Below are 6,253 nucleotides of genomic sequence, written 5' to 3'. Positions count from 1 at the left end.
CCTGCACATCCCCTACCGGGGATGTGCCCGCAACCCAGGTACATGCCCTTGACCGGCATCGAACCCGGGACCCTTCAGTCCGCAGGCCGACGCTCTATCCACTGAGCCAAACCAGTTTCGGCTACAGTTATTTTTTAAAAATATTTATAAAATTATCTTACCTCAAATTTTAATACACCTCTTTTAAAACACATGACCCCTGCTGCAGGTTAAATTTCTATTCACTTTTGCTGTAATTTACTGTTGAGCCAGTTCAAATTAAAACTTAGAAACAAATTTTCCAGATTGTAATGGTTTTTAGTTGACACAATCCCTGATTGCTTGGCTTTCTTCTTTTAAAAAAATATCTGGGGAAACACACATGAAAGTTGCATCACAAGAGTACTTCCTCTTCCTCAGAGGAAAAGGCATCAGAATTGGCCTCTCATCTAACATTTATTAAGTTTGCTGTGTGCTGATCCTTTTTTCTTTAGCATCTGCAGTTTATTTTTATTGAGGAGTTATAAATATCAAAATGTGCATATTATATTATAAATATATATTATGTGCATAATATATGTTATATAACATGAATAAGGATTATATAAGTTTATATATGTACATATATATCCTGTGTTATATAAAATACTACATTTTATGTCACCAATTTCTTTATTTGACACATTCTAAAATTGTTCAAGATCTTATAATTCACTGACATAGCTTCTTATATCCAGAGAGATCTCAGTGAAATTTAAAAGAACAAGAATAATAAACTATCATTACTCTCTTTAATATAAAATGAGTAGAGGCCCGGTGCACAAATTTGTGCATGGGTGCGGTCCCTTGGCCTGGCCAATGATCGAGGCCTATGGGGGAGGGGGGGCATGGGAGGTTGGCTGTGGGAGCTCACTGGCCACCAGGGGGCAGCTCCTGCATTGAGCATCTGCCCCCTGGTTGTCAGTGCGCATCATAGCAACTGGTTGACCGGTCGTTCCGGTCATTCGATCATAATAGTCACTTAGGCTTTTATATATATAGATGTCTGGTGCAAGGTTTTGGATAGGGGGATTGACAACCTAAGACTTTTGTTTGGAACTTGTGTAGTTCTTTCTCACCAGCTAGAGCAGGAAGGCTTAAGACAAACAAACAAATAGAAAACAGATTATTTGGCCCACCTCAGCATTTCTGATTCCTCAGGGCTGGCAGAGCCTTAGAGTTTATACTTCTAGCAGGTGCTCAGATGATGCTGATGCCACTCTTTGGGAACAATTGTCCTAAATTGTCCCTTCCTCCTTTTCCCCTTCTCCTCCTTTAATCTTCCCTCCCATTCAGATCATTTTCCATCTCTTTCCCTTTCTCTTCAAAAATCAACCTTGTGGGCCCCTTCCTTTGCCCTTCCCTCTTTTTTTTCTTCTCTTCTCTTTCCCATCTTCCCTTCCAAGATGATATCTGAGGCATCCAGATGGAATATGTTTAGAAGGACTTGTTCAGAGTATTTATTCACATAACAACATTTACTGAGCAACTTACAAAGATTCATTTATTCATTTATCCATTCATTCCACAAATATTTGTTGAAACTATACTTTTGTGCCAAGCTTTGTGCAAAAAGAACAAGACAAAAAAGACTCTGTCCTAAGGGAATTCCTCATATGCCCTGGGAAGGCAGATAGTGTCATTAATGTTCTGAATGAAACAAATGGGTTACTGAAATGAAGACTGATAAAAGGACACTTTTTCCTTGTGAGGTCAGAAGGGGTCTGGCCCCTTACGGGTGTGTTTAAGCTGAGACCTAAAGGTGGAAAGGAAGATAGCTAAGCAGAGCACCTGGGGAAGAGTGGTCCAAGAAGATGAAATAGCAGGCACAAAGGCCTGGGGGCAGGAGAAAGTTGGCTCCATGGGGGTGTCTCCAAAACTGGAACTAGAGTCTGACAGCTAATGCTCAGTCAGTTTTTGCTGAATAAACAGTGAATTATCAGACCTAGGCTACTGAAACGTTGAGAGCAAGCAGGAGGGAGGTAAGAGATGGGCAGAGGCCAAGTCACAAAGGAAATTTCAGGTCATGGGTGAGGTGTCTGAATTAACCAATCAACATTACCAATCTGCTCTGCTCTTCTCTCATCCCTAAACCTTCCCACCCTAGCCCAAACCCTGAAATGAATGAAGTAGCTGTTCTCAAAGTGTGGCCCCTAGACCATCATATCTTTTGACATCTATATTCTTAATGTGACAAGAGCCATGCTTTCATCCATGAATTCATTATTAATGAATGTGTAAATTATAACAATTATTCATTGACTAGAGGCCCAGTGCATGAAAATTCATGCACTGGAGGGGGTGTCCCTCAGTCCGTCCTGCCCCCTCTCACAGTCCGAGAGCCCTCAAGGATGGGAGGCGGCCCAGTGATCAGGGGAAGGTGACGCCCCATCACACCTCTGCTGCTGTCACTGCTGGCAGCGCAAGCCTCAGCCTGCCCTGGTTACCTGAGCCTTGGGCAGCCCTGGGCGGCTGGGCAGCCACCATCTGAGGCTAGCCTGCACCTCGGGCCAGCCCTAGGTGTGGGGGGGGCTGAGGGCGGGTCTGGCCGCACCATGGGCCTGCTCCCCCCCCCTCCGGCAGGGCTGAAAGGACTGGGGGACTCCAGCAGGGGTGAGGGGACTGGGCACCGCCATCTTGTGGCTATGTGTGCCACCATCTTTGTGATGGTGTGACGGTCAATTTGCATATTCTCCTTTATTAGGAAGGATTGCTATGACAACTTGTTTAAAAGGCAGCTGCTTGTTCAGTCATATCTAATCAAAAGTAGCCCCACCTTTCTGGGAAAGGCTTCCTAGTGACAAAGAGAAGAGGTTGTCCCCTGAAAAGTTACAGGGTGGCTGATCCCAAATTCCTGGAATGCAGTAACTTCTAAAGCAAACACAGTGTCATTATGCAGGATAAATAGGTTCAAACGAAGTTGAGGAATTCCAAACAAAGATGAGAGCAAAGGAAAAAAGGAATCGATTTATTTACACTTTGTACAGTAGTTTTAAATAAACTTGTAGAAAAGATGGTATCTGGCAGCCCCATGTTGCCTTGAATTTCTTATAATTCTAATTTTTAATATTAGTATAAGTACTTTTAAAAGGAAAAATGTAACAATAATATCCAGAATTTAAACTTTCCCTCATCATTTTATATATTACTTTTTATGAGTTATTTAGGACCCACTAACTTTTGGGACACTCTGTTTGAGTGTTAAAATCCACAAAGAAAGAAAGAAAGAAAGAAAGAAAGAAAGAAAGAAAGAAAGAAAGAAAGAAAGAAAGAAAAAAGAACTGGCACACTAGCAGTTACATAACTTTGGAAAAGAAATGTCTGTGACTACTGGTCCTTTCCTTCATGCATTGCTATGATTCTTCATATAATTGACATTAAAGTAGATAAAGGACAGCACGTGATTCTAAATATATGTGTCTCTCAAAAATCAAATAAGTGCATATAAAGAAGTCATTCCTTCTTTTCCAATTTCCTATTCCCAAGGCATTATTAGCAGCTCACTGTTAGTAATACAGAACGTGGAAGCATCTAAACTGTTGTGAGGAACCTTTGCCATTACTTGCTTAGTTAGTCCTCTTAAAATGTTGCCTTTTTGGTGCATTTGCCTGCACAAAAGGAAGGATCATAAGAAAGGATTGTTACACAGTCTACTGGAAATGAAAGTAACTTAAAAATTAACTTATAAGGTTGCTTGCATGTGGTGTTTTTTTAAAAAAAGATGCTTGGTTTTTTTGACCCAGTGATCCCACTTCTAGGAATATATCCCAAGAAACTAGAAACACCAATCAGAAAGGACATATGCAGCCCTATGTTCATAGCAGCACAATTTACAATAGCTATGATTTGGAAACAGCCTAAGTGCCCATCAGCAGATTAGTGGATTAGAAAACAGTGGTACATCTACACAATGGAATACTATGCTGCTATAAAAAAGAAGGAGTTCTTACCATTTGCAACAGCATGGATAGAACTGGAGAGCATTATGCTAAGTGAAATAAGCCAGTCGGAAAAAGATAAATATCACATGATCTCACTCATTTGTGGAATATAATGAACAACATAAACTGATGAACTTAAATAGATCCAGAGACATAGACATAGACGCATCAAACAGACTATCCAACCTCAGGGGGAAGATGGGGGTTGGGGGGAGGAGGGTGAGAGATCAACCATAGCACTTGTGTGCATGCATATAAGCATAAGCCATGGACACAGTCAGTAGGGTGGGGTGAGGGCATGTGCGGGGAGGTGGAAACAAGCGGGGAGAGGTCAATGGGGGGAAAAGGATTCATATGTAATACTTTAAACAATAAAGACTTTTAAACATTTAGTAAAATACAGATAACAGGAACAACAACAACAAAGATGCTTGGGAAAACTTGTAGCATACGGGATCTACTTGGTGAGAAGATTCCAAATATGAGGAACAATTTATGAGAAAATTTTATAAACCTCAGTGGAAAAGACAGGGATGAGCAGTAGAAGTTAGGAAAGCACAACCTATGTGAAGAATAAATTTTCAAAAGAGCAAAAAAGCTGATCTGGGTGCAATCTATAACTAGGCAGCCTGACACTTGCACAGCACATTAGAGTTTGCAAAGGTGCTTTAACATATGTGATCTATTTATTCTTTGTCATAGCTCTGGGAAATATTTAGAATAGGTATTACTCCAGTTTTACAGATGAGGAAAGCACATTGTCCTCTGAATACAGCACAAAAAGAAAAAGATGTTGAAAAGCAAGAAAGCTGAAAAAAAGCCCCTTGTGAAGGCTGGAGGCAGCCAGGAGGCTTGCAGTATCTGAGCAAGGGAGGAGAGTGCGATTTCTGGTGGTGCAGAAAGGCATGCCAGGCTGTGAAAGCCCTTGAACTTGGGGGCAAAATATGGAGAGCAAAGGCACTTTTCTAAGAAATATGACCTGAACAGTGAAATAGCAAAGATTCAGTTTTTCCAAAAAATACACACATGCTTTGAGTTTGACCTTTGAGTGTTTGTTAACTCAAAGGAGATTTGAAATCTTTGGTCTGACTGCAGAGGAAAGCCCATAGAATCTCTGAACGAGTAAAAATTTCATGTTTTCATTAAGAGATTAAACACACACACACGTTTCCTAAAATAATTTAAATAATTTTTACTTTTTCCTTCGTTTCTTCAAAGTAGTTAGCAGTTGATAGAGTAGCCTATAATACAGCTTTCTGTGTATATAATCTATTTGAAAAGAAAGGAATATGTTATCTTTTTCATTGATTTAGCTCTAGAGTATTCTGATTTGAAAATTAAAATGTGAAATCTCATCTCTTTTGACAGCTATTAGGGATGGCACCCCCCAAAAAGCATTCAAACACTATAAAAGCTATTGCAATATTACATTATTATCACCTGTTAATTAACTGTACAATTAAACATTTTTGCTCTTTGGTTATTGGGAACTGTTGTCAAATCCATTTTCAGATACACGATCATTCAGATACTGAGGCAGTTGCTAAAAAGCATATAGTCAGTACTGAAAAGTGAATAAATTTCTTTTCTTTTTTTTTTTTTGTTATATGTGGGGGAACTGAGCCATCAATAGTGTCTTCCACAAGCAAGAGTTTATATTTCTTATATTCCTTGGACATTTATGGATGAATTGGCTTTCACTACTGGATGATCAGTGGTGAAACTGCTTTGCCTGTGGATTGAACAATTGGCAGTGATTTCTGTTCTTAGTTAGCACCAGTTGCATAACATTTTGGGAGGACACAGACCTCTACATAAGAGGAAGGGGAAAGTGAATGGCAGAGAAAAAATAAAGGTCAAGTTGACAATGGACAAGATCCTTTGAGGGTCTTTTTCTCTCGCTGGTGTCAGAAGGATGCGCATTGGGACAAAAGAATGCTTTGAGGTGAGAAGGGCAAAAGCACTCTAATAAAAGCCTTCAGGAGAGTGTAAATGACCCCGGGAATTCTGTCGCGGTTAAGTTTAATCCTGGGCAAAGGAGGCCCTGGAGAAAGCAGACGAGGAAGATAGGAAGGAAGACAGGGAGGGGGAGGCACTGGGCGTGGAGGGAGGAAGGGGCAGGGGTCGGGGGCTGGAAAGTGAGAGGGCGCAAGTGCTGATTGTGGCTAAGGCGGTGGGGTTGGGGACCACAGAGTGGGGAAAAGTGAAAGTCGAGGGGAGGGGAAGAAGGAGGAGGAAGCAGCGCTCCTGGGATCCCGACGGGACCCCTAGCCGGGGGGAGGGGGGCGCGGGGC

At 41.2% G+C, this 6,253-nt stretch overlaps 1 protein-coding gene across 1 annotated transcript in view; it reads left to right on the top strand.

Annotated features, from left to right (window-relative positions):
• The window catches only part of PTPRB (protein tyrosine phosphatase, receptor type, B), a 109,558-nt gene that overhangs the window by 19,714 nt on the left and 83,591 nt on the right, over window positions 1-6,253 (top strand). The window lies entirely within an intron of this gene.

Source organism: Myotis brandtii, unplaced genomic scaffold (assembly GCF_000412655.1).
Source record: "Myotis brandtii unplaced genomic scaffold, ASM41265v1 scaffold2204, whole genome shotgun sequence".
Lineage (NCBI taxonomy): Eukaryota > Metazoa > Chordata > Mammalia > Chiroptera > Vespertilionidae > Myotis > Myotis brandtii.
This window is presented reverse-complemented; position numbering and strand designations above follow the sequence as displayed.